Source organism: Pithys albifrons, chromosome 6, assembly GCF_047495875.1.
Source record: "Pithys albifrons albifrons isolate INPA30051 chromosome 6, PitAlb_v1, whole genome shotgun sequence".
NCBI lineage: Eukaryota > Metazoa > Chordata > Aves > Passeriformes > Thamnophilidae > Pithys > Pithys albifrons.
The window spans coordinates 10,495,474-10,504,105 of NC_092463.1; the positions used below are offsets into that span (position 1 = coordinate 10,495,474).

At 44.0% G+C, this 8,632-nt stretch overlaps 1 protein-coding gene across 7 annotated transcripts in view; it reads right to left on the bottom strand.

Annotated features, from left to right (window-relative positions):
* KLC1 (kinesin light chain 1) overlaps positions 1-4,231 on the bottom strand; it is a 50,069-nt gene extending 45,838 nt beyond the window's left edge. For 2 of the 7 annotated variants that reach the window (XM_071557433.1, XM_071557431.1), the window contains exon 1: positions 3,871-4,230. The gene's annotated coding sequence lies outside the window, so the exon portion shown is untranslated. Of the gene's footprint in view, positions 1-3,870 lie in introns of all 7 variants that reach the window. The other 5 variants (XM_071557435.1, XM_071557434.1, XM_071557437.1 and 2 more) reach the window with 3 other exon arrangements.
* Positions 4,232-8,632: the final 4,401 nt, after the last annotated feature.

Sequence of the window (8,632 nt, forward strand, 5' to 3'; positions counted from 1 at the left end):
CTGACAAACTCATTTTAATTCTACAAAAATGTTAAAACACAGCTTTCATGAAGACTGTTCCCAATGGCACTAAAAAGAGTTAAACAGCAGAATCCCTGGAAGATAAGTAGGATTGAAGAAACAAACAGTGATTAAATCAACACAAAGATACTGTTACATGAATCTGTTTTCTTATCTGACTGAATCTGAAGAAACTGTAAACTATCAGAGATTAACTGTGTCTATACACTGCAAGAAATTAGCATACTTAGTGTCAACTGTGCTTTAGTGTTCACCCTCCGTTCACACTCACAAACATATTATGGGTACCAGAGGCACAAATACCTCCTTGGTCCTCACGCTTGCCAATTCACTATGGCCTGTCATTATGAAGTGCATTAATTGTCTAGCACAAAAACCCCCAAGTACAGTGTCATCTTATGCCTGATGACTACAAAGTACCTCAAACAGAACCCTGGGGAAAGGATTCCTCTATCACTGAAAGCATCTCTAATTCTGGTTCTGATCCTTCTAACAGAGTGTCCAATTTAAACCCCGTAAGATGATGGCAACAAAAGCGTCTCAGGAAGTCTAAGTCAGCATCAGTGCACCTTTTTCTTCTCAGGCATTTACCACAGAATTTTTCAAAGGAACCACACTTTATTGTACACCCTGATTTCAGAAAGGAAAATGTTTCACTAAAAAAAAAATCTGGAAAATCCTTAATACTTCAAAAATACCTGAAGCTGACTGCGACTCAGGATAACTATTACAATCATTTCTATTTGAAGTTAAAGAGGTTCCTTTTTAGAATGAACAATCTGCCTTTGACTGGTACTTGGTTACAGCACAGTATGTATTAGACATTACGTTTGTCGTGCCTTTGTTTGAAGGAAAATGGGAGTTAACATTGAAAATAAATGTTTTTCTAGACTTTGGCCAAGCTAAACACAATGTTCTTATAGAAACAATTGGAAATAATTCAGAAAAACAAAGTATTATGGAGGCTGCATTATGAGAAAAGCCTGTGACTACTCCCTTTATTGCAATGATGATGAAATTGGTCCATTTTTATAATAGTTGTGTCATACTGAACACCATCCTGGAAGCAGACAGACTACAAAGGACCTTTTTTTAACTAGACCTTACATGCTTGTCCCCATCACTATCAACTGCCCTGCTCTTCAACATTAAATACAGAAGTATAATTTGCTTATTTATGAATTTTCCCAAATATTCATTTTTCACTCCTGTTATACAAACATTATTTTACCAGTATTTGTACACTGAATTGAGTTTTAAAATAATCATGAGCTGTGCATCTGAAGAGATGCCATTAATCCCAGGGTAAATCTAATTCCACGTCTGCCACAGGAGTCAAATGGGAAGAGATGAAAGAGTAACTGCACAAGCCCACACCTCAAGAGAAACAGAAGCTGCATTAAATGGACTCAGAACTGAGTATGAGGCTGCAATATTTTCCCAAACTCCCAGTTAAATGACATACATAGGAATGTGTGTATACACAAAAAGATACACAGAGAGAGATGTGCACTGTGTGAGCAGCGCACAATGAGGGGTTTCTGACATTATTATGGGAAGTTCTTCGGGAACACAGGAAGCAGCAACTGCTCTTATATCCCTTATGTGTCTGTACAGCATATTTAGAATTTTGTGAGTCAAAAATATTCAGAGATTGTATTCCAGACTCTTGCATATTTATTTAAAAATTGTCTATGTGATTCTTCTTTTGTCAAACACGGACCTTTTAAATAATCTCTTTCCAACAATAAGGCACTGCTATTAAGCATATCTTAGGAATCTGACAAACAGTACATGAGGGTATTTCACAAGACCTCTGGAGGATAACTTTATTCTCTTTTTTAATGACATATGGTAGCAAGTAGAAGGGCATCTAAGCTTGAACTGCTGTCAAAATTTCTGATTACCAGAACTGTCCAGCTCCATCATCATCCTTTAGAAACATGATGGTTGCCAAACTTTAACTGCAACATGATGCAGAAGTGATACTGCATTCATTGGCGAGTTTCAGGAACAGAAAATTTAAATTCCCTGCACTTACCCACATGCATCTGCATTGTATAAAATGCACATCTCAGTGAACAGCAAGAGTTGTCCTTATCCACTGCAATTTCACGAAAAAGGTCCTTCTAAGCCATGTGGTCACAAAAATAATTGTGCAAGTGACTTACAAGGTCTTCTGCTCAGACTCACCAGATGGATCAGCTTTCTCTCTGCTGCCAGTAAATGCTGAATGTGTAACTTCCAATTGTATCTGTAATCCCAGGGTTATAATATCCTCTATCATGTTTTGCTGAAGCTTTGGAATTCATACTCAATTAAAATAGAGCTATTTTTCAAAAGAGTTTTAAATCAACTGTGCATTCAAGAAGGTGTTGCTTCCAGTTTTGTTGCATTTCTTTTTAATTAAAATGCTAAGTTGTCTAAAATCTCGAAGGTTCCTTTTTAGCTTCCAAAGCAACCCTTTGCGCCTAAGTTTGCTAGTTAAGTGATGAGCAAATACAAAAGTGGAAGTGAAAGAGATGATTACTTGGCAGAGCAATTGTTGTTAAACCTCCTGCCAATCACAAAAAAGCTAAAAATGACATTTTAACAGTTTTGCGGTTATGTATTTTTATGTATAACCATGGAAGCATTTTATATCATGAATGCCACTGGCTCACAATTTTGCTGTTCAAAGCAAACTATAAAAACAGACTCATTTTTTGCCAGTTGGTTTATCTTCTGAGTCTGTATTCTGGTTCCATGACCAGCATTTGAGTACCGATGCTACCTTTACATTACATCCACTAATGTAAATCATGTCCAGGGAAAAAAAAACAAAGCAGAGTAAGAGCACCATCATTTCATTTAGCACTGCCTTCAGAAATCCAGGTGACAGCATTACAGCAGGTGATGCCACCTTGGTCATTAAAATATGCTTCAATATAGTTAGAGCACAGAATTCAGTAAGCTGTCAAGAACTTCTTGTGATTACAGACAACTGCTATGCAGATCTACAAATCTGGCATCTTGTTACCTATAGAAATACTAGAAAGACGAGGACAAAATGAGTAAGGTTTTAAAGCTCCTTACAAATTATCGTCTGCCCTAAAGATGCAGTTACCAAATTAAATCAGTTGTGCATTTTCGCTAGAATAAGGTGTCCCTCATCAATGTTTTCCTTGTTCTAGAGGTGTAGAAATCCAGCCAAGAACCAAGACTAAGAAACGCCTCCGACTACAGGTGACCTACAATGTATAAAACCGGTCACTCTGCACAAAGCCCAGGCAGACCCGTGCCCGCCTCGCCCTGCCCCGTTCCGAGCCGGCAGCAGGATGCGGTCCCGGGCCGGGCAGTGCAGACAAAGCGCTGAAGGGCCCGCACCCCCGAACGGCGGGGACCCCCACACGGCCGCACCGCGAGATCCCCGCACGGCAGCACCGCGGGGTCCGCATCCCCGGACCGCGGGACCCCCGCACGGCCGCACCGCGGGGACCCCCCCACGGCCGCACCGCGGGGCCCGCTCACCCCGCGCCTGCCAGGGCGGCGCCGCCGCAGCGCCGAGCGGAGCCGGGGGGAGCCGGGACAAAGCCGAGCCCCATCCCAGGGGACAGCCCTTCCCCAGAGCGCGGCGCGGAGCTGAGACAGCGCCCCAGGACCCTTCCCCAAAGCCGCCCCACCCCGGGCGCAGCGAGGACGGGGCCGGCTGTCAGCGGGGGGACCCGGCGGCCCGCGCAGCCTTTTGTTGTTTGCGCAGCGGCGGAAAACAAGGCGAAAGCATTGAAACACCAGGCACACCCACAGCCGAACACACAGGCCCCGGCCCCGGCCCCGGCCCCAGCCCCGGCCCGGCCCGGCCCCGCTCACCGCTCGCCGCTGCAGCTCGGGCGATGTGCGCAGCGCTCGCTGGGGCGGCGCGGCCGCGCTGCCCGGGCGGGGACGCGGCCGGAGGAGGATGTCAGCGATGGGCGGGCGGAAGGAAAAGGGTTTTTGGGGGGGGAGAGAGAGGACCGGAGAGAGGGAGGGAGGGAAGGAAGCGGGTCAGCCCCACGGTGCGCTCAGCGCTTCCCCCACGCCCGCAGCGCCAGCAGGCGGGAGGGTGGGTGGGTGCCCGGCGGAGCGGGGCTGACACGGTGACAGGGGCTGACAGCTGCCCGCAGCCGCCACCGCCGCCCCGCTGCTGCCGCTGCGGCTGCGGCCGCCGCCCCTGCCCCGCCCCGCGCTCCCTCCCTCCTGCCTCCCCTCCCTCCCGGCATGGCCGCTGCCCCCCTCCTCCCAGAAGCGCCCGCGCGCCCTTCTTTCCCCCCATGGCGTCATCCCTCCCGCCGGCAGCGGGGATGGATGGATGGATGGATGGATGGATGGATGGATGGATGGATGGATGGATGGATGGATGGATGGATGGATGGATGGATGGATGGATGGATGGATGGGTGGGTGGGTGGATGCTCCTCAGGGATGCCAGGCATTCAGGTGCATCCCCGAGAATGCCGGTGGAGGCCACCCTAGCCCTTGCTCGGGTTGTGCCTGCCTGAGGTGTGTGCCAGCAGGGAGCAGAGCACGGCGTTCTCCAGCGGTGTTGTCCCAGAGTGGGGCACCACTGGTGATGCTCTTTTTGCTCGTTTGGCCCCGTGTTGTGGAAAGAAGTGCAGGGTTTTGGTGACTGTAGGACTCATGAGACTGATGGCTCCATGTCAGTTGAATGCCACTGGGAAAATTTTTCCCTTGCTTTAAAAAGGACATTGAGGTTCTGGAATGTGTCCATCAAAGGGCAACAAGGCTTGTGAAAAGTCTAGAAAATATGCCCTATGAGAAACGGTTGGAGCTGGGCTTGTTTAGTCTCAAGAAGAGGAGGCTTGGGTGAGATGGCGTTGCTCTCTCCAAACACCTGAGAGCAGGCTGTAGTGAGCTGGGGACTGGTCTCTTCTCCTGTGCCTGCAGTGAGAGGACCAGAAGAAATGACCTCAAACTGAGACAGGGAAGATTCACATTACATTTTAGACAAAAAAAAATTTAAAATCCACTGTTAGGATGGTCAAGTATTGGAATAGGTTGGCCAGGGAGATGGAGTCACCATCTGTGGAAATGCTTAAGAGGCGTCTGGATGTGAGGCTGGGCGATGTGGTTCAGAGGTTACAGTGGCAGTGATGGGTGGACAGTTGGACGGGATGATCTTCAAGGTCTCTTCCAGCCTTGATGATTCTATGAAATGCACACGAAGAGCTCCACAGCTTACAGAGCAAGTCCCAACAGAGGAAACAGGCTGAAGGACAAATTCTGTGGTGAAGGCTGGGCACCCCCTTAGGGCTCAGTGTGCACTGCCAACATATTTCAATGTCCTTGTCTTTGTTCCACATGGAACTAAGTGAAAAATCCCTACTCTTCTATGGGTTTATACGTGAAAAGTAAGACTTCTGTGAGAACTCAGTGACACTTGTCACAAGAATTATTTCTTTGCTTGAGCTTCTAATTTCATTCCTACTCTTGCTAGAGAGGAAGGAACAGCCACAGTACTTTCTTTATGTTGTGTTCCACTAGGTAGAAGTTTCTGAGAGCTGGAAGGAATTGAGGTCTGAGGTGAAAGAAAACTGTTAAATATAGCAAAGTGGTAAAATGAACATTGTAAATCATCAGGGGATAGTGACAACCTAACTTTATGAAAGAGTTATATTATGGTGCATTATCACCTGAGCTCCACATGGAATAGAATAAGCAGCACGTACAGGGTGTGAATCGTAAGCTAATGGAAACATACAGAGGTATAGTGGTAAATCAAAATGTGCAGGCTCACCTAAATGGTAATATTAAAAATATTCAAGGAAAGCTGAGCTTACTTCTGTTTGCCATCACATGCAGCACTGAGCAAGTCCACAGAATGGCAGATGTGAGAACAAGCGGGGTGAGAAAGCAAGACTCCTAAGAATAAGCAGGAAGCCAGAAGAGGAATCAAAGCTAATGCTGTTGTCAAAGAGGCAGAAGAACAGGAAGAGCCACAAAAACCCACAAGAAGCAAAACAAAGTTAGGGTAACATGGATAGTTTGCAAATACAGAGAATCACTGTTGGATTTGAAAAGCTGAGTGAAATGAAGTATACTTACTGAATTCCACTCACTGATTGGTACCCTACAAGGTCAAGCTGTCCAACAAAAACCAATTTTGCTACTAGTATTCCAGAGCAGCAGCTTCTCGTGTTCTTCATCTCCATTTAAACCTTTTCTCTGGCAATTTTGTATTGATGGTTTTCCATCATATTTTAGTTTTGACAGGCAATACAGCCTAACTGTAACAATGTGAAATACCTGTTTGCACAGTAATGTGAAAGGGGAAAAAAAGATTGAAGGGCATTCCTTTATATAAACTACATTTTAAAGAGTCATCCCAATTGGTCTACAGGTTCAGAGTATTTTCATGAATATGCAAAAGATTTAATTAAAAATAGAACATGCCCTAATTACATAATTATGCAAGAGAACTGATTCAAAGGAACCACTCCTGCCTTTTGAATAAACAATATTCATTGCTTTCTTCCTATCCCACATTTGCTTTAAAAGATTTCCTGCAATTAGCTGCTTACCCGAGGGATCTGAGCATCTATGAACAAAGCAACTACTCCAGCTATGACCCTGATTCATAATATGCTGGCTAATCAAGTATATGCATGCTGGCAATTTCCCACATAAACAGCACACACTATAAGCTCCCTCCTGCAGGAAGGTTGATTAGCTCAATGGAACTCAAGTGCAGTGTTACTCCTCTCTGTTTACGGCACACTCATAGACACAGGAGAGACTTGGTGAACACACTTCTCCCTCTAAGCTTCTGCCTGACCTGAAATATCCAAAGAGTTCCTCTCCATTTGAATCTTGTTTTTCCTGTCTCATCATGTAAAATTATCCAGGTTCATCTAGACATAAAAACTATTACTGCTTACATTTCCATTTTCTCTTAGGGAACTAGATATGCTGTATGCCCTGCTTTTGGGATTACATTATCTAGACATCTGGAATATTGTGTCCACCACCACCAAGGTCACCACGGTTTTCTGCAGACATCTGAGTGGATACTAAAAAGCCCAAAACATTATTTACAATGCTGGATTCTTTATTCTCAATATACTAATTTCCCTCCTCTCCCAGAAGAAAGAGGGTGGTTTGTAATTCACAGTGGGGGAATGGAAAGCAAACAATTCAACTAATGCAGCACAAAGCCCTTGGGTTTTTGAAGTGCAACAGTGTGAGAAATATACACAGCAAACTAAGGTCATTTTAAGTGACAGCCACAAATAGAACAAGCCTCTCTACAGAAGTTCAGGTTCACTTCATTTAAGAAGTGTGGGTCACTTTATTTTACCTTTGTGTTAAAAAAAATTTCTGTCTATCTTAGAGGGTCTTTCTTCCTAAGGAGGATTTTATTTTTTTTAAATCTAATCCTACAATCTTTAAAATCTATTACTTCATTTTAGAAATATGGGCCACAATAAAGCACTACATTGGAATAATTTCAACTGCTGCTAAAGTGCTGTTTAAAAGCACCCTGGCAGTAATAAATATTGAAAGGCCAGATTCAGCAACCTGTCTGGCTTTTCATCACAATCACTTGACAGTTGCATTTGCTTTTAGTTTGTATTTCCTACAAGAACATCCTTTATGGAAAAGAGGAAATGTGAAAATCAGTGCTCAGGACTCAGAAGTGTCAAGTGCACAGTCCCAGGCACAATTTTAGCCCAACTCTTTTGTGCATGTGTGCAATTACTGCATGCAGAGCTACCCTGTTATCAGGGAGTTCAGGCGCTTTGGGGTAAAAGGGCTGTGTTTTGCTTCACTTGACTCATTGTCAAGATGCCTGAACTCACCATTGGGAACCCACTGTTGGGCAAGGCATTAATTCTAAGTAAAATAAACACTGGTCATGATCCTGCTTCCCAAGTCAATAAGCTTTATTTACATGCAAGTGAATTCTCTTTTTTCAGAGTCACAAGGATTTCTAGGAAGCTGTAACAAATGAAAGCCAGTGTGTCTCTCCCTTCTGTTTTCCATCCACAGAGAAATAACATGGAAATAAAGCATACAGTGTTAATTCAACTCAACATTTAATTTCTGTTGTTTGGGGTTTTTTAAAACAGAGCAGGATGCTTACACTGAACATTCACATTTTGTTAACAAGATATTTTTTCATCTCTCAATTACTACAGAGCTGTGCTCTTGCTAAAGACAAAAAGCTACTGACTGAAAGGTTTAAGCAGCACATTTCATGAGCCTTAAAACACTTCTACTATGAAAAACAGACTTCTAAACCTCAGATAATACAGGTAAAGTAAGCACTGGAAAGCCAGAAGCTATTAGAGAATTTGCATGTCAATATTAATGTGAACATAAAGAAAAATGCTAGGTAATTTCAGCAACACAGCTATATTTATATATCCCAATTTCCACTGTTATCTTCAAAGCAGTAAATGTCCAAGGAGCTAAGGATTACACCCTTTGACAAACTCTAATACTCTATGCTGTATGAATTTACAGACACTGTCAGTGTTTTCCAAAACGCTACTTCTAAGCATCGAAATTCCCAACAGGTGAAGGGTTTGCAGAAGAGAGCTCATGATGATAATTAGACTTGTATCTTTACTCC